This window comes from Euphorbia lathyris, chromosome 5 (assembly GCF_963576675.1).
Source record: "Euphorbia lathyris chromosome 5, ddEupLath1.1, whole genome shotgun sequence".
Classification (NCBI taxonomy): domain Eukaryota; kingdom Viridiplantae; phylum Streptophyta; class Magnoliopsida; order Malpighiales; family Euphorbiaceae; genus Euphorbia; species Euphorbia lathyris.
In genome coordinates, this window is record NC_088914.1 from 75,718,884 (window position 1) to 75,739,387 (window position 20,504).

General features: G+C 33.3%; 2 long non-coding RNA genes and 2 pseudogenes across 2 annotated transcripts; 1 reads left to right on the plus strand and 3 right to left on the minus strand.

Annotated features, from left to right (window-relative positions):
* Positions 1 to 528: 528 nt before the first annotated feature.
* Positions 529 to 2,312, minus strand: LOC136230438 (uncharacterized). The gene is made up of 3 exons (XR_010689380.1): positions 2,106 to 2,312; positions 1,870 to 1,983; positions 529 to 1,047 (listed from the first exon to the last, which is right to left on the minus strand). It is a non-coding gene; the product is annotated as an uncharacterized lncRNA (long non-coding RNA).
* Positions 2,313 to 10,398: 8,086 nt separating this feature from the next.
* LOC136228644 (terpene synthase 10-like) lies at positions 10,399 to 13,216 on the minus strand (annotated as a pseudogene).
* Positions 13,217 to 13,449: 233 nt separating this feature from the next.
* Positions 13,450 to 16,430, plus strand: LOC136231230 (uncharacterized). The gene is made up of 3 exons (XR_010689733.1): positions 13,450 to 13,491; positions 13,723 to 13,823; positions 15,976 to 16,430. It is a non-coding gene; the product is annotated as an uncharacterized lncRNA (long non-coding RNA).
* A 2,362-nt stretch (positions 16,431 to 18,792) lies between these two features.
* On the minus strand, positions 18,793 to 19,804 carry LOC136229880 (terpene synthase 10-like; annotated as a pseudogene).
* Positions 19,805 to 20,504: the final 700 nt, after the last annotated feature.

Sequence of the window (20,504 nt, forward strand, 5' to 3'; positions counted from 1 at the left end):
AAGAACTTTCTCCAATTGTACAGGGTGGTAGCAGACATATCTGAATAAAAATAATCGAAGTTCAACACCCATAATCTCACACACTTCTTCCATGAGTAGATGATAGAACCCTTTCAGAATCACTAAGGAACATAGGAGCCCTTACAAATCAATATGAGTGACCCTCATGAATGATACACAAAGAAAAATGTCAAAAAATAACAAAATACAGGCAGTAAACAGGGGAATCGAGAATAGGATATCCACTTTTGAGTCTGAGTTAATCTAAAACTAGATGGAATCAGTACATTAATGTGCAAGCCTATGTTTGAAGAAAGGGAATAGAAAAAAAAATTACCTAGTTTGTAATATCATATAGATACATAAACAGATGATGAAAGAGACAAAGAAAATTCATCTAATTATACATGGTACTATATACATTTCCTCTTAATCTACTTTCTCTCCAAAATTGCAAAGTCTACAATTGATAGGCAATATCCAACAAGAAAATTATTGTTTTCTAAGTATTGATATACTTACATGCACATTCAAACTTTGACACTTGTTGAAAGAAATAATCGGACATTCATCAATCTGTAAAGAAAACCCAAAAAATAAAGAAACTTTCTTCATCAATTAGCTAATTTCAAAAACACCAAAGTGAACCAAATGAAGAAAAGAGTGAAAAGACAAACAATAAAAAAAAATTAAGGAGAGTAGAGAGCTATCAACTAGAAAGGGAAGTTGCTTAGTCTCTATCTCCATCACTAAACCTGCTGTGTTGGAGATAGTTGCTCTGCAAGTCAGTGTTGGAAAAGCTATTCCTTTAGAATGACATTTAAATGAAGTAATTCTATGCTTCAAACATCTACTCGCCTGTCATGACATTTTGATCGTTTGACGTGAAATTGAAGTAATCATTTGACAAAAAGAAAATACATGTAAATGGTTACAAAAGTTATCTAAATCACATGTGGAGCAAATATATAAGCCAAACTGCCACACACAACACCTCCTAAAAGAAAACCATCAACAAAATCACTGCCGCCACCCCTACTGCCATTGCTGTATATAACAGAGGATACGATAAGAAAAACCTCTAAAAACTAAACAAAGGAGGGCACACATAGGGAGAAGAAATCAGTTTTCCTTCAAACTTCAAAACAACAAAACTTAGGTGAACCAAAAAGAACTTTCTCTAATTGTACAAGGTGGTAGCAGACATATCTGAATAAAAATAATCGACGTTCAATAAACAGGGGAATCGAGAATAGGATATCCACTATCGCATTACTGGTCACACGACAACAACGTTTTACCGTTGCGCCAAGGCTCGCCCTCAATTGATAGGCAATATCCAACAAGAAAATTATTGTTTTCTAAGTATTTATATAGTTACATGCACTTTCAAACTTTGACACTTGTTGAAAGAAATAATCGACCATTCATCAATCTGTAAAGAAAACCAAAAAAATAAAGAAACTTTCTTCATCAATTAGCTAATTTCAAAAACACCAAAGTGAACCAAATGAAGAAAAGAGTGAAAAGACAAACAATAAAAAAAAATTAAGGAGAGTAGAGAGCTATCAACTTAAAAGGGAAGTTGCTTAGTCTCTATTTCCATCACTACCATAAGTAAGATTAATCTCATTCTCTTTACTTGAGGTTTTTATTTAGGTTTACAAAGAAAATGGGGAAATTTAAAAAGAAGGGGAAATTATATTTCATAAGCCTATGAATGTTAGATCATAGCTTCTGGAAATGTTCGGGCAGTAAAAAGAGAAGATCCAATTAGATTGTAAAATTATTGAGGTTTCTCAAAATCATCTGAGAAGCTAATAGAGAAAGCCAGATTCTGAGTATACAAGCCCATGGCAAGAACCGTACCTAAGCAATCGACGAGGATAACATATGTCACGAGTGTCGAAAGCGATTCCTCAAAATTGATCTAAATGTTGCTGAAATCGAGTGGAGAAGAGGCCTTGGAACTAATCAATAAACCTGAAATTTACCAATTCAAATCATCCAAACCTAAAAGAACTAATAGAAGTTCTGCAAAAGCTAATTCATAAACTAAATCAACCAACAAAAGTTAAAACCCTAAATTTTTAAAAAGAAATCACCTCAATTTGTTGGTGTATAATCGTGCCGTGCTGGAACGTGACGAGGTCGTGAAGCTGCTGTCACCGCCTCCCACCGATTTCCAGCCACCCTGAACCATAGAAAAGAATAAAAGAGCTGAGAAAAAAGACGAACAAATAAAGAAAAAGAAAGGAAAAAAGAGAATAAGGAGAGTTGATAAAAAAAAAAATTATATAACTACACGTTAATTAAAAGTTTCCCCAATTTTATTATTTTATCATCAGAGAGTATTGGAAATGTGTTTTTAATATGATTTTTATAATACCATTGAGGACCATATAATTCAATTGTCCCCAATTATAATATATATTAATTGACTTGGTCCCCTTTTCTAATATAAAAAATAATTGGAGACAAAAAATACAATTGTCCTCTATATTAGTTTTAAAACTATAATTAAGTACAAAAACTATAATTTGTCCTTAAGTTTTTGTACCCAAAACTCATATTTTTTGTAGTGGCATAAGACATTGTGTAAAATAAGTTGGGGGCTTAGAGTTACAGTGCCCGTAAACTCCACCTTGACTCTGTTCCCATTTGGTAAATTTACCCAGCACTCGTTAATCCTTGTGTATGAACTGTAGAACTTGATATCACAAATAATATGATCGGTGGCACCCGTGTCTATTATCCAGCAAGATGAAACAGATTTAGAGTTTAGGCTATTACCAGAGCTGTCTCCCTTGACAAAGGTATTGACGTTGCTGCCCGAGGCCGGGGCTTTTCCTGATTGGTTCAATGGCAATAGGGCAACCGACGTTTGATACTGGTCCTTGGTTAGAGTGAATGGCTCTGTGTTTGCCTGTCTGTTGTCTTCTTCCCCAGAGTCCCCGCTGTCTCTACTTTGATTCATTGCTGAATTTGCCTTGGGTTGATTCATTCTGAAAGGATTTCCTTTGTTTCTGTTTCCGTAATTTGGGGGATAACCGTGCTTTTTGAAACAAATGTCTTCAGTGTGGCCTGTATTTCCACAAAAGTACACAAAGATGAACTTTTGTTGTTGTTTTTGCGATTTGCATACCTTGGGTTCCCACGATTATTGTTTTGCTTGCCCTGCGTATTTGTGTAGCCTGCGAATGGATTGCTTTTATTTCCTTCTCCATTTTTGACAGGCGCAAGGCCTATCTGGCGCTCATGCTGAGTGGACAAGGTGAAAACCTTATTGATGGAGGGCAAAGGCTTCATGAGGAGGATCTATGAGCATATGGTAGAGTAGGACTCATTTAGTCCTTGCAAGAAGGTGATGACTTGATCCGCATCTTGTTGATCTCGCAAGATCTTAAAGGCACCACAGCTACACGTCTGCCGGCAGGTATATTTGGGCATAGGTCGCAGGTTCAACAGTTCATCATACAATATTTTCAAGTTTGTGTAGTAATCACTGACATTACCATTTCCCTGTTTCAGGCTATGGATCTCTCTACGGAGTTCCAGTATTCTCAAGGAGTCAGTTTGGGCGAAACGTTCCTTCAGACCCGCCCATATCTGGTCCGCCTTATCCAGCCACATAATACTTCGAGCTATGGAAGGCGAGATGGCATGGTTGATCCAGGAGATGACCATGTTATTGCATCGCTCCCACTGGTTATACATTGCATCGTCTAAAGCCGGAGCCTTGATGGTGCCGTCGACGAAGGAGAACTTGTTCTTAGACATGAGGGCTACCTTGACGGCACGGGGCCATTGGTGATAGTTCGGTCCAGTAAGGATTTGGGAGACGAGCGACAACGTCGGGGTCTCATTTGGTGGGAGGTGATAGGGGCTGCTAGCACTAATGGTAGAAACAGCCATTTTAGTTTACTTAGGCAAGAAAAATCAGAGTTTCTCTGATACCATATGAAGATGAATGAGGTAAAATTCTCAAGAACTTTACTGTAATTCTCATTAAAAAATAAAGGTCTAACTATTACATTTTTATATAAATGCTAGGTGTGATGAGCAAGTAAATATCTATTACAAGTGTCAAGATCTCAACCATTGATCATGTTCCCTTATGATGGAAGGTGTTGATTGATTTGGTAAATACTATAGTGTGGTAGGGTGTATGACTCAATGAGTGGGTATCTTCTGGAATGCTCCATTGTTACGGAAAAGACTGAAATGCCCTTGGGGGCTGTGAAAAGACCAAGTTGTCCTTGGTAAATGAAAGGTTGCTTGTTGTGATATTTATCACACTTAAGTCTTCGTACTTGGGACTTGTAACTTCAAAGGCTCTCCATTTTCTTCTTTTGATCTTCGACAGAATCCCAAAAGGCTCATTTGCTTCTTCTTCTTCTTCGTTTATTTTCCCTGTATTTCTTCAACAGCCAAGAACTTTATGGCTTGTTCATGTCTGTTGCTTCAATAATACGAGTAAACTAAAAAAAATTGTATGGTGTAAAATTAAGTGGTGTGTATTACAATGATTTCCCTTCCTTAAATCGTCCTCACATAATTCAACAATATATAACTATCATCTGAATCCATAGTTTGAGCATCAAATTGCCCTAACAAATAGAAAAATGACCATCAAATCGTCCTAACATAATTCAACAACAGCTACCATCTGAATTCATAGCATCAAATTGCCCTAATAGATAGAAAAATGACCATCAAATTGCAGAATTTTGAGTTTGCATCCCCGAAAAATTATCATTCTTATTTTATAATGTTGATTACAGTTAGGGAAACTATAAATCTAGCCCAACTAAAGGGGTCCATTTAAATATCTCACCACTTTGCTTCCATCTCACCAAATTAGATACTTTCATTCATTTTGGACAAAATTATCCTTAGTTCTATTCGATCCATCTGCTCCTCCTGCTCTCGCTTCTTCTTCTTCGGCTTTGTCCGCTTCTTCTTCTTCTCCTTCTTCTGGTTCTGGTTCTTCTTCTTCTTCTTCTTCTTCTTCTTCTTCTTCTTCTTCGGTTCATCTTCAATTTCTGATACCAATCGTTAGCGGTTTTGAGATTATTGAAATATTATGTTCAATTTCCCGTAGAAATGGTATTGTTTTAGCTTATACGCCTACTATTTTCGCTGCTCTTGCCTCTTTCTTCATCTGTAACGGTATCGTTTCAATTTCCTCTATTTTTCTTCATTTTCCACCATTGTTGTCGCATTTGTGATCAAAATTTATCGCATTTCGTCACAAATGCGACAACAGTTATCGCATTTCGTCACAAATGAGACATCGCAACAGTTCAATTGTTAGACTTTTTTTCTTTCTCATTTTTTGAGCTTTCCATCCTAATTCTCTTCGACAGACACTAATTCTTCAAAGGTTGAACGATACATAATCTCTTCTCTCTATAAACCACCGTCTTTTATCGGTTTGGGATGACGAAGAAGACGTTATGAGTCTTAGGCAGAAGGTGAATTGAAATAAGGCTATTCTTGTCCAAAGTGGATAAAAATGTCTAATTTGGTGAGATAAAAATAAAATGGGTTAAAAATATTAATGGATCCCTTCAAATGGGCTAGATTAGTAATTAGCCCTTACAATTAATTTCATGTGTATCTGGCATGGTTGCATGATTTGAATGACTCGTAGGAAATGAATAAAAAATATGCATCCATTAGTGAAATCCCGACAGACAAATAAGGGTGATTCATAAATTTTACAAGACATTTTTGTATCATAGAATTAAGGTAAATAATTTATTAGCCGGTGGCTTTTACCTAACACACTGTTTAATATTTTTATTTTAAAAAACATATTATAAGGTCTTTATGTTTTGTAAATATTAATCTTTTGGTCCTTGTGTCTATTTTTTTAGATTTTTAACCTATCTTAGCTATCAGGACAACCATAGTACAAAAGGACCAAATAGTGAATATTGATAAAGTATATGTACCTTAGGGCAACTCTAACCCTCACCAAATGAGGGTTGGAGCTGCTTAATTGGCGGTGGTTGGTACTCCAACCACTGCCAATTCTCCACACCAATGAGGCGTAGAGTGCCAATTTCAATTATTTTTGGTTGAAGTTGGCTGTTTCATTCTATTATTATTAATTTTTTTTAATCTGTAATTTTTATGTTTTGATGAAAATTAGTAATTTCTTTTTCTCAAACAATATTTTGTGAATTTAGGTTTAATTTTGAAGATTTTTTAGTTAAATGTTATTAAAAATTATAGGGTTAAAGTGTAAAAATACGCCTAACGTTTTAGTTAAAGGAGCAATTTTGCTCTAACGTCTAACGTTTGTAGCCAAGGGCAATTTTATCCCTAAAATTGATAATTTAGGATTAAATTATTTCTCAAATTGACCCAAATCATCAACGTTGGGGTAAACTTGCCTGTGGCTACAAACTTTAGGAGTAAAATTGCACCATTTTAGACGTTAGGAATAAAATTGCTTCTTAACCCATAAAATTTAGGGGTATTTTTGCACCTTAACCCATAATTAAATAATATATTTAAAAATCATATAGTGAAACTACGATAATTAAGATAACGTTCAATTTGAAATAACATTAATTAAGATAATACTACAAACAAATAATTTAAAACAACAATAATAATAGCAAGCTAAACACGACACGATTAAAACAAAATGACATGAGTGTTGAAACATGTTACAACAATAATACTAGACACACAATTTAAATAAAATAACGACATGACTATTAAAACACTAGTCTATTCCATGAAAAAATTATAATCTGGTAACTCATGGATTGGTGGTTGAAGATTGTTCAAATAACTAAAGTTGTTCATATTGGATGGCGGAGACGGTTCACATGGTTGAGATTGTTCTGCAATCCTAGTTTGCAAAAATTTTTGTTTTTCTAGTTTCGAGTATTCACCTTCAACTGGATCTTCAATGGCATTGATATCCTTAGACATTATGTAGAATTCCATTTTCTTTTCACGAATTTGATTTGCTTTGTCACGAGATTGAATTGATCTTTCTACCAAATCATAAAATTTTGGATCTTCTTCATTCGTGTTTTCTATTATTGCTTTTGATCAAGTTTCATTTTTCTTTTTAAGTTTTGCCTTTTTAACTCCTAATGGTCTTTCGATCCGGATGTGGAATTATTTTCATTTATGTTAATACTAAAATCAGACAAACCTCGTGATTGTTGTGTTGGAAATTCAGAAGTTGGAGTCTCGGACTCCGACGATAAGAATAAAGACTGTGACTTTCTCAATTTCTTTTTACCCTTTTGGACATTATCATTAAATTTTGGCAAATCTTTCATCATAGTCCAAACATGATCAAATTTGAACCCCGTTTTCCATTTGATATATGTCTTCATTAGTATTCTTGCTTTTTCCATTTGAAATAAATTAAAAACTATTATGAAAGATTCATCATGCCTACAAATTTAAGCAACGAGATTAAAGAAATAAGAAATACTAAGGGAAAATTACACATAAATTCATATTTTAAAAACTATTTATTTTAAAAACTATTTACAATTATGAAAATCGCTTTTATGTATTTTATCATTATATGATTTTAAATTTTAAAATATCAGAATATCATAATTTTATTTCTATTTTTGTCAAATTTTCAGTTATTCAGTTGCAGGAAATAAAAACAGTTTTAAAAAAACCACCAAATATGACATTTAAATAAATTTGTTTGACATTTAAATAAATTTGTTTAAGAGTCTGACATAGTTATAAATAATTTGTTAATTATAATCATTGTGTAATTTACCCTACTAACTATATCTTGAGGAGATGCACCACTTATCCTCATCCCTTCATTCTGTTGGATGCATCCTTTGAACTTTCTTATAGCCTTCTCAATTTTTCCTACTCGGGACTCTAATGATCTTCGGTTTCTCTCCTCCCAACTCATTTGTTTCCTTCCATTGTATGCAATTTCTACTCGTTTCCACATTTTTTGTCTATTTTGATTTGTCCCCGTAGTCAGATCTTGTGTAATCTCCGTATAATCGATGCATAAAAGCATGTCTTCTACATGAGTGAATCCGTCTACACGAGTCATTATGTAAACTATATGTAAGAATAAGTCTTTTGAATGAAGTGAATGCAATTTAGATCTAATGATTAAGGTATTTATAGAAGACAAAAAATTTCTTTTCCCAATATACTAACTCTTCCCGATGTACTAACTATGCCCAAATCTTTTTGATATATAGTAACTGTGCCCAAAGCTCCATAGAAGAAAAAATATTCATTTTCTCTAGATTCTAATTCTGCCCAATAAAGCAAATGTTGACATCCTTTTCAATATCTTTCGTGGACATGTCTTTTTCAATATATACTTATTGTGCATCACTCCATTTTTTAATAAAACAAATGATGACATTCTTGGATATTTCTTTCCAAAATGTAATGATTGTGCCCCTATTTCTTTTTTCCATAAAGCAAAAGATAATATTCCTGAACTTACCTTATTTTAATTGTATATAAATACTAGACAGTACTTCAACTCATTTTATTCACACTTCTTTATTACATTTTATTTGTACTCAAACTTGATCCATTTCGAAATGAGCTTATCTCTTACCAATGATTCATCTTCATACGATGGCATTGATCATGAAATCACAATGAAGTTATTATCTCGATATAAAAATATAAAGAACATGGTAGTCAGAGTAGCGGCTCATCTCATGTTGGCTCAGTCAAAGGTCATCGAGTTATGTATCATTACCGTGAAGAAGCAGATGAAAATATAAACGAGGATACTTTAGTAGTAATCCACGATTCGATGCTAAGACTTTTCGAAGAAGGTTCAGAATATCTCGTGATCTTTGTATCTGTATCATAGATGCAGTCAAAGCTCATGATGTTTACTTTCAACAACGTTATGATGCTGTTGGTAGAATGGGATTGTCATCTATACAGAAAGTAAACAACTGCCTTACGAATTTTGGCATATGGAGTTCCAGGTGATGCTGTTGATGAATACTGTAAAATTATCTAGTCAACAACAATAGAGAGCTTGAAAGTTTTTTGTCGGGCCATTGTGGAAATTTTCTGCGAGCAATATGTTAGAAGGCCAAATGCAAATGATATTGCTAGATTGTTTCATATCAGGGAATCTCGTGGTTTTCTTGGTATGTTGGGTAGTTTGGATTGCATGCATTGTGAATGGAAGAATTATCTGACAGCTTGGAAAAAACAATATAGCGGACGTTCTTCACCGACAATTATTCTAGAAGCAGTCGCAGATTATGATCTATGGATATGGCATGCATATTTTGGTATGCCTGGAACCAATAACGATATTAACGTGTTAGATTCATCTAAATCTATTCTCTGATCTTGCTAATGGTATTGCACTTCCACCGCACTATACTATTAATGGAAAAGAATACAATACATGTTATTATTTAGCTAATGGTATTTATCCTAAATGGTCTACCCTAGTTCAAACGATTCGTAATCCACAAGGTCCAAATTGGAGACATTTTGCAAAGGTACATGAATCATGCAGAAAAGATGTGGAGGGTGCTTTTGGAGTTTTAAAGGCGAGGTTTGCCATTATTACTAACCGACCACGATTTTGGAGGAAAAACATACTTCATGATATTATGCGAACGTGCATTATCCTACACAATATGATAATTGAGGATGAACGTGATCTATCGTTATCCATTCAGGATCCACTTACAGCACCCTCAAATCTAGAAAGTCCAATAAATCATGATACTCAATTCCATGATTTCCTACAGCGACATCGACAAATTAGAGATGAAGATGCATATTTTGATCTTCGCAATGAATTAATAGAGCATCTTTGGAAGGTATATTCTGATTGGATGAATTAGAACGATCGAGTTGGTTCAACAATTACTTTTATGCATTTTATGTACTTGTGTTGTATTATTTTCAGTATATACGCTAAGTAGCATTTTATTTGTATGCTGATTTTCTTATATTATGTAATCCATGATGGTTTTAATTCATTATCTTGGTTCTGTTTTAGGCTTTTGCAATATTAATTTTAGCTAATCTAGAAATTTAACTTTATATAATTATTTAAATAAATTTAAATTAGAATTATTATTAATTTAAAATTAATAACCTTATTATGGTATTTTTTATTATTTTTAATTAGCTCTCGAATTAATTTTTATTATAGATTATTGATAATTATAATAATAATGATATATGTAAAAAATAATAAAATATTAATAGAAGTGTGTTTTTCAAAAGAGCGAACTAAACAGTATGTTACATGAGACTAATAAATTATTTGCTCTAGATTTATTTCATATATTTTTTTCTCATGCATCATACAAAGAGAAAAAGAACTAATGGATTTTTTATCATCTATTAAAAAATCATAAGAACGTTCATTTGGATTATAGAAGATACAAGCGGACCACACATGAACGAGGACCACACATGAAAAAGAAGATACAAGAGGATCACACATGAACGAGGACATAATTTATCATAAATCTTAAGAAAACATAAAATCCTAAGGGTTTCTATTTATTTAGTCGTTTCTCTTTATCACTTCCTTTAACTTACAATGTGGGATTCACTATATTCTTTTGTGAGATTCTAAATAGAAATAGGTTGAACAAGTAGTGTCAAAACACGATCTTTGGTCTCACCCTCCTGAATCCCATGCCCATCTCCATATTGGTACATGCATTGTGCCATCCGAGCTAGGTCCATTGCTGCGGCAATAAAGGCTTTGGAGAATAATGGAGAATCCTCACGCCGTTGTTTATTCATCTTCTTCCATGTCTCTCTAATTAAAGATCGAATATGTTGGCATGCTTGTTTTTCTGAAGCTCCACTTTCATTCATGTAGCATTGTATTGATTTTGGAACATCACCTCTCTTTAGTTCATCCTGATCATTAGCGTGTCATACACAATTATTTTACGTATGTGTATATATATAGATAATAAGGTGTAGAAGATGCATGCTTACAGAAGATGTTACTAGATCATTGGCTAGTCGAAAAACCACAGATGACAACCGCACTATCTCCGGATAATCCTTTAGACATTTCAAGCTGTCAATTGTGATTTTATCCTGTGTAAGAAAAAATGCATGGACTAGTATAACTGGACCAGAAACAGAAATCCATGCATTTTCTTTGTACTCTTCGAGTGTTGGCGTGTATCTGCTATGGTACCATTTAGCCTCTAACAAGAATGCTTGACATAGATCGCCCCACTGCAGAATATAATGTTATTATTAATTCATGAATCCAATAATCATGTTAAGGAACAATATTAATATTGAAACTTACAGCTTTCTTCAAGTAGGGAATGATATGAAATCCATGTTTCTTAAGCATATCATAACCTATTTCGTTGATTGTATTACGGAGACATACAAAACCTATCTTCATATAATCTGGAAGTTGTTCAATTTGATTCACATCCCATCTGAAATCATAGGAACGATGTAAATTTTTCAATATTTGTATATGTTGAGAATATATACAGATCATTTGTGGCCAATTAACCTTTGAACAGCATCAGTAAACAATTCAAGCTCGTCCAAGGTCCCATAAACGTCATAAATGTCGTCAATAGTCGTTATCAATGCATTGATTTTTGTGCACATTCTTCTGCAATATCCGAGTTGTGGCTCATAGCTTTCTCCTACTGCCCATAAGAAGTTCTCCACTAACCTGTCCCTTATGAAGCTTAACCTTTCAGCAAGACATGTACTCTTCCACCAGCTTTACGGAGAAGAAAAATTAATTAGTACTACCATTAATCATTAAGAATATATAATTAATTAGATGAGAATAATTTAATTAATTACGAACCATGAGGCGTATTTAAGATCAGCCTGGTATATGGCTTGGACATTGTTGAAATCCAATTTAGCAAGCTTTAGGATATGAGAATCCATGCCTTGTTTAACCTCATACATATCTATGAACCACCTGCTTTCCAACCTTAGCATTCTCCAATGAAGTGGGAGCTCCAAAGCATGATTTATTAACTTTGAATAATATGGCTCAATTACTTGATTTTGCTGAATAAGTTTTCTCAGATTATTGTATGCAAATTCTCTTGCTGCTTCTAACATATTCTCACCTTCTTCTGAAAGGAATGAGGCCTCATACAATGATAGCATGCCCTTATAGTCCTCATACAGATCTGTTTTAAAGTTCCCAACCTCGTCTTGAAAATCACCAAATATATCTGAACATTAATTGATTAATTAATATTTGATTCAAACATTATAAACTGGAGAGTGTGATAATTTATATATAGTCTCTTAATATAGGAAGTGAATTAAGATCAAGTATATTTATATGTGCAATTACCTTGAGATATTTTAAACCCATGCTGTCTCAAGAGTCTAAATTCAAGAGCTGTGAAGTGCAAATCTTTCTTCATTGATTAGTCATTATTATCACTACGTTTTTTATTGAAAATACTCATGAGAATTCCATGTATTTGATCTTGAAAATGATATGCTAATCCAAGTCTTTGTAAGATGTCAATCAGCTCAAGTTTATCCAAAGGAGTTATGGATTTGGTGAGCATCATCTTCATTTTTTCCTTGAGCTTTCTAATACTATTTGTATACTTATCTTCCTGCATTATATATAAAAGATTAAGTGAAAGAAAAATGCAATTAAGATAGTTTTTTGTATTCCAATCTTTCAAACTAATTTTGGCCTTAAATGTAGTAATGTCTGGAATCTGTATTACTCACTATGACAGGAAGCAACAGGGACTTGCTCAATTAGTATGGGCTTTTGGTTTTCTACTTGGAAGCTATGTCTTGAGGTCCAAGTCTGTTTAGGATAGGTTCAATATTATAAATACTTTCTTATGTAAACTCTAAAGCTGGTGAACCAGTAAAATCTGTATTTGGTTTTTCCTTTTTCGTTTATTTATCTTTCACTAAATAGGCGCAACAAATAATATTTTCTAAACAATGTCAAAGAAAGAAGAAAGTGAGAAATAATGTAAATATATATACCATATATGGACTCCTCAAGGAAAGCAGAAAATCAGAATCCCAAATGGTAGGTTTGTAGTTTGCAGAGCGTCTGACGATACCATGAGTGGAAATATTTGAATTAAGAGAGCATTGAGTTTTTGATTTAGTAATATCAATAGTTTTATGTTTCAGTTTGGGAAAAGAGAAATTAGAAATTGAGGAAGATAGAAGAAAGGCCATTTTGAAAAGGAGGAAAATGAAAGAAGCACTGCATGCATAAAGCTATTGCTATGATTTGTTTATATATTTGCTGAGATATGATTAAGGGCTCACTGTGCATCGATGTTTAATACTTATAATTATTGATAGGATAAAGGTTTAATTACTATGTGTAAAAAAACCACAAGTTTTTCTTAAAAAAAAGAAATGATATAAAAATATAAGGGAATGATATTTAAAAAATATGTTCCCCCATCTTGATGCACACAGCTTTTCTACTTCCATTGTTTGGGCAGAGTTGATGTATATGATAGTCTCTCTTTACTCTAGCCTATTATTTAGTGTATATGTTATTCATATTAGATACAAGTCATCATTGCTTAGTATATAAGTTGCCAGGCTAGGTTTATTTGTTATCTTGTTTATTGCTAGAGATGACATTTTTGTAGTCATTGAGCTAGATTAAAGTCTCCTTCTCATTATTTAGTGTATAATTTATCATGCTAATTTTGTTAATCTTGTTTGTAACTACAGATGGAACTTATAGATGGAGGTGCCTGACAAAATCTACAAAGTACAAGGTTCACATTGTGTCCAAACAAGGTTGCCTCCAGTGTCTAACATCAAATATAAAGGTATGCTAGGAGTGCCAAAATGTAATTTAGCTAGATAGCTTACACAATTTTGAGGCACATTAAACTTTAATCTCGAGGATTAGCAACATTAAAACTGAAATTGGTAACTCCGAGCTATTATTTGCCCTGATATTTGAGAATTCGGCTACCCAATTTAATCTTTGGGAATGAGTAAGATCCTCATGATAGAAAGGAGATTCAGGGGAGTCACTATAAATAAATTGATGGATAAAACCATTTTTAGGAGTTTTTGGAGTAGCAAAAAGGAGAAATTAGTTGCTAACTTAAAAAAAAAAAAAAGGGTTAAGCTGCCTTTTCAAGTAAGTTGCTCCTATTAGTGAAATAAAACCATTTGATTCACATAAATACATGCCGTGGCCTTTAGAGTTAATTTGTCACATGAATACTTTTCTGATTTACTAATATGAAAAGTTCAATCAAATTTAAACATCTGTTATTTGAAATTTTAAAAACATTTGTTATTTGAAATTTTAATGGAATGTAACCAACTTGGGCTGAGCATGTGTTTCTTTGTTAATCTTTGAATCTGGTTTATGCTCCTTTTGGTTTCTTTGGTAATTGTTTTTTAAAAACATCTGTTATTTGAAAATATTCATTAAACATACTTGAGAGAATATTTGCAATGGAATGTAACCAACTTGGGTTTTGTAATGCAACTAAAACTTGAAATTGTAAATGAAGCTACCTTCCTATGCTATCATCTCTTATTTCTGGAAATGCATAGTGATAAACCATTTTCATTTGAAAACATATTTGTTAAAAAAACCAAAGTTTTAGATCCGCCTCTCCAACTATACCTTTTGCCACTTAAAATATTAAAATGTTGGAATTTATGTAGTGTAAACTTTTGAATAGTTTTTAAATATATGTGCAGTGCCTAAAGAAGAAAAGCAGAGGCAAACCTAAAAAAGAGAAAGGATGTAAATGGACCACTTTCATTCACTTTTTTCCTATTATTTTGTGCCTTAATAGCAATGGATAAGATTACAACTATTCTGTTTCATTTTGAAAACAATTACTCTTTAAGTAATGCTAATTAAATTGGCCTACCACTCACGTGCTTTGCCTTCCTTTGTAATACAATTGTTACATTATTTCTGCTGCAATTGTTACTTAACACATAAAAGCATTAACTTGAATCATTGCCCTACATTATTAAAATTATTGCTCTTTTTCTCATCATCACCAAATTCTATGTTGATATATGGTTTCAAATTATGGTTCTTTGATGCCTTCACATGCACTTTACAAGGCCTTGTCTGGATGGTGGTCCATATATGAATTAATCTTGCAAATTTTTGTCTTAATAGTCAATTTATGCTTCTAAGTGGAAAATAAAATCCAATTGAGTCTTGTGTTCCAACAAATTATACACAGAATGAATCATTGCCAAGTTATTGAAGGCCTCTTAGACCACTCATTTAACACATCGTGTAGATCCTCAACTTAACATATATATGTATATAACATGTTTTTCTTTTAATGCAGTCAATAAAGGATCTAAACCTGGTACAAATTATCAATTAAGCTTGTTAAGTTAATGATTTAATTTTATTTTTGTAAAGGGGAGCTAATTCTGATTCCTATGGTGCAAAGCTTTAATCTTATACAATCAACTAATTATTTCTATTCCAACAACAAGTATCAACTATAATGAAAAATTGGGACAAAGTATAATTGCACATGCTTCAATTATTTCTATTCCAACAAGTATCAATTATAGTATCAATTTAATGAATAATTGGGACAATTTCACATATGATTTAATGAAAAAAGTTGGAGACTCTGTACAATCCATTTAATAGAAATGAAAAAAGTAGGGAGACTTTGTACAGTCCGATTTAATTGGTATATGGGGTAAACTTGTAGAAACACTAAATGACAATCAAAACTAAGAAAATGCTAAAATGTGGAACTATTTTCGTCTACATTTGTTAACCTTTTTTACTATTTCATATCCTGTACTTAAATTACTGATTCAAATCTGCTTCAACTGTATGACATATCTATTACTTGTAGTTGTGTATTGATTCTGAGGTCACAAAATTTATGCTGCCTTTTTTTGTTTACCTTACTAATTTCCTGCTTTGTTGCAATTTAATTTTTTTCATGCTTCACTTTCCCATCAAAGCTTAGAGGTTGAACAAAATGGTTGCTGAAGCTAGAATGTGGATCTATAATGAGGTTAATCAACTTAGGGGGCGATTGATGGATATTGAGACACAAATTGGTCCATCTATAAGGAAAATTCAAACCATTCTCGATCAATTTCATGTCTTGGAGAGGTTAGATCGTGACTCTAACAACTAGATTTCTAAGTCACAGATCCAACAATATCTCATCAGTCCGCTATATATTTATAATCTTGCAGAATATTGATCAACAATTTGCAGAATATTGAGTCTGAATCTGTGGAAAATTACCATTCTTATATTATAATGTTGATGTACAATTAATTGTATGTGTATCTGACATGGTTTTTTCCTGCTTTGTTTGCATGATTTGATTAACTTGTAGGAAATGAATAATATATATGATCAATGGGTTACCATTGAACATGTTGGAAATATGCCTTAGTTAATTTATTATGAGATAATGTTTTATTTATTTATTTTGAATTCAGGAGAAGTTATTTAGTTATTGCATAGATTAAGGAGAAGTTATGGAAGTCAGTTGTAACTGATGTCTGTATTTCTGTATAAATTTCCTGAAGTTCAATAGAAATATATGTTGGTTCCAAATTGGTATCAGAGCATATTATCTTGAGGGATCTGTGAGAATGGAAGGAGATGCACTTTCTTTTAATCATGTTACTGCACCAGTTTTTGATGGCCAGAATTATCAAGTTTGGGCTATTAAAATGAAGGTGTATCTTGATGCATTGGATCTTTGGGAGGCTGTAGAAGAAGATTATGAAGTTGCTCCGCTTCCACAAAATCCAACAATGGCACAGATAAAGAATCATAAGGAGAGAAAGACAAGGAAGTCAAAAGCTAAAGCCTGTCTTTTTTCTTCTGTTTCCAACACCATATTTACGAGAATCATGAGTCTGGAATCAGCAAAAGATATATGGGACTACATCAAGAAGGAGTACCAGGGAAATGAAAGAACCAAGAACATGCAGGTTCTCAATTTGATTAGAGAATTTGAGATGCTGAAGATGAGGGAGTCAGAAACAATTAAAGACTATTCTGACAAGATGCTGGGCATTGTTAACAAAGTCAGGCTACTTGGTAAGGAGTTCTCTGATGAGAGAATTGTCCAAAAAATCCTTGTTACTTTGCCAGAAAAATATGAGTCTAAGATTTCTTCTTTGGAGGAGTCTAAAGATCTGTCAAACATATCTTTGGCAGAATTAGTTAATGCTTTACAGGCTCAAGAGCAAAGGAGAATCATGAGAAAAGAAGAAATGGTAGAGGGTGCTTTCAAGGCCAAAACTGAAAGTTCAGGAGGCAGCACAGACAAAAATTACATGGAGAAGAAGAATAACAAGTTTAGCAGTGATAACAAAAATGATGTGAGCACACCTTGCCCATATTGCAAGAAGATGAATCATATGGCAAAAAGATGCTGGTGGCGGCCTGACATCAAGTGCAGGAAATGTGGTAATATGGGCCACATGGAAAAGGTTTGCAGATCACAACAAACTGAAGCAGAAGAACAAGATGAAGAGCAACTCTTTGTGGCAACGTGTTTTGCAATTAACAACACCTCCAGTGATGCGTGGTTGATAGATAGTGGTTGCACAAATCACATGACCAACGATCAAACTCTTTTCACAGAAATAGATAAAACTCTCATTTCTAAAGTCAAAATTGGAAATGGTGAGTTTATTTCAGTGAAAGGAAAAGGAACAGTGGGCATTGAAAGCTTAGCAGGTGTAAAACATATTACTGATGTTTTATACGTGCCTAACATTGATAAAAACTTGCTTAGTGTTGGACAACTTGTTGAAAAGGGCTTCAAAGTTATTTTTGAAGACAAGTGGTGCTTCATCAAGGATACAAGGGGCAAAGATGTGTTTAAAGTGAAGATGAAAGCCAAAAGTTTTGCCTTGAATTTGATGGAGGATAAGCAAGCAATACCAGCAAGTCATGTTAGCAATCAACTTACAACACCTTACACACCACAACAGAACGGTGTAAGTGAGAGAAAGAATCAGAGTGTCATGAAGATGGATAGATGCATGCTTCATGAAAAGGAATTGCCAAAAAATCTTTGGACAGAAGCAACGAGTACTGCAGTTTTTCTACAAAACAGGTTGCCCACTAGAGAAAATGGGAAAATTATTGTGAGCCCAGATGTCAAGTTCATGGAAGATAAACAATGGAGTTGGGAGGAGTCATTTGAAATGCAATCACCAACTAATTTACAGATTATTGATGAAAATATTGATGATGTTCCTGTTCCTGGCACAAGATCTCTATATGATATCTATGAAAGAAGTAATGTTGCTGTTTTTATGCCTTCAGAATTTAAAGAAGCTGAGAAGGATGACAAATGGATAGAAGCCATGAAAGAGGAGCTTCGTATGATTGAGAAGAATGACACTTGGAAGCTAGTTGACATGCCTCAAAATAGAAAGAAAATTGGAGTTAAATGGGTTTTCAGAACCAAACTCAATGCTGATGGTTCTATCAACAAACAACAAACACAAAGCGAGGCTAGTTGATAAAGGGTAGTCAAGTTTCTAAATGGCTATCTTCATGAAGAAATTTTTTGTTGAGCAGCCAGAAGGTTTTGTAAATACTAAGGCAAGGAGGAGTTTGTTGGAAATATGCCTTAGTTAATTTATTATGAGATAATGTTTTATTTAATTATTTTGAATTCAGGAGAAGTTATTTAGTTATTGCATAGATTAAGGAGAAGTTATGGAAGTCAGTTGTAACTGATGTCTGTATTTCTGTATAAATTTCCTGAAGTTCAATAGAAATATATGTTGGTTCCAAACTCTTAAATATCAAATACTACAGAACAAGCTAAAATGCTCACTTCTAAATCATATTCATGCTCATTAATATATATGATATATAACATACAAAATAAGATGGATTTGACACAACCATGTTTATTTCATATATCTTTTCTCCTGTATCACTTGAACGAGCTTTTCTAAATGTAGTCTAAATTGGAATAGGTTGAACAAGTACCGACAAAACATAATCTTTGGTCTCACCATCCTGAATAGTATACCCATCTCCATATTGATATGCTCATTGTGCCATCCGAGCTAGGTCCATTGCTATGCCTATAAACACTTTGGAGAGTAAAGGAGAACCTATACACCCTTGTTTGTTCATCTTCTTCCATGTCTCTCCAATTAAAAGTCGAATATATTGACGTGCTTCTTCTTCTGAACCTCCACTTTCATTCATGTAACATTTGTATTAACTTTGGAACATCGGCTCTCTTCAATTCATCCTGATTAATAACTCATACACAATTATTTTTTTGTATGTATAAAGATAAGATGTAGAAGATGCATACTTACAGAAGATGTTGCTAGATCATTTGCTAGTCGAAGAACCATAGATGACAACCGCACTATCTCGGGATACTCCTTTAGACATTTCAAGCTGTCAATTGTGATTTTATCCTGTGTGAGGAAAAATGCATGGACTAATATAACTGGGCCAGAAATAGAAATCCATGCATTTTGAGTGTACTCTTCGAGTGTTGGTGTATATCTGGTACCATTTAGCCTCCAGTAAGTAGGCTTCACATAGATCTACCCACTGAACAATATAACCATTAATTAATGAATCCAATGATCAAGTTAAGGAACAATAATTATATTAATTGATACTTACAGCTTTCTTCAAGTAGGGAATGATATGAAAACCATGTTCCTTAAGCACATCATAACCTATTTCATTGATTGTATTATGGAGAGATACAAAACATATCTTCATATAGTCCGGAAGTTGTTCAATTTCATTCACATCCCATCTGAAATCATAGGAACGATGTAAATTTTTCAATATTTGTATATGTTAAGCATTTATACAGATCATTAATGGCCAATTAACCTTTAGGTCGGTGCTTGAATCAATTCTCACCACAAATTGTATTAGATACTATTATTATAATATTAGTCAATTTGGTCGGCCAAACATGTTATTTTTGTCTACTTGATTTCCAACAATCATCTTCCACCTACCCATTCAAGCCTCATTTTTCAATTTGACCCATACTTCTCCATTTAATGTTGAAACACAACAAAATAATCTCTTTCTAAACTCTAGAAAATTCATAGTCGGTGATGTTCTTCAATACTTTTCCCTTTTAATTTTTATATATGCAACCTTGAGATATGTTAAACCCATGTTGTCTCAAGAGTCTAAATTCAAGAGCTGTGGTGTGCAAATCTTTCTTGATTGATTTATCACTATGTTGTCTTTTATTGAAAATATTCATCAGAAGTCCATCTATTTGATCTTGGAAATGATATGCTAATCCAAGTCTTTGTAAGATGTCAATCAGCTCAAGTTGATCCAAAGGAGTTATGGATTTGGTGAGCATCGTCTTCACTTTTTCCTTGAGCTTTCTAATACGATTTGTATACTTTTCTTCCTGCATTATATATAATTATGGTCGGAGCAGCAGGCAGTAGGAAAAGAAAGAAAGCTGCAACTAAAACCATCTACAAGACTTTAATGC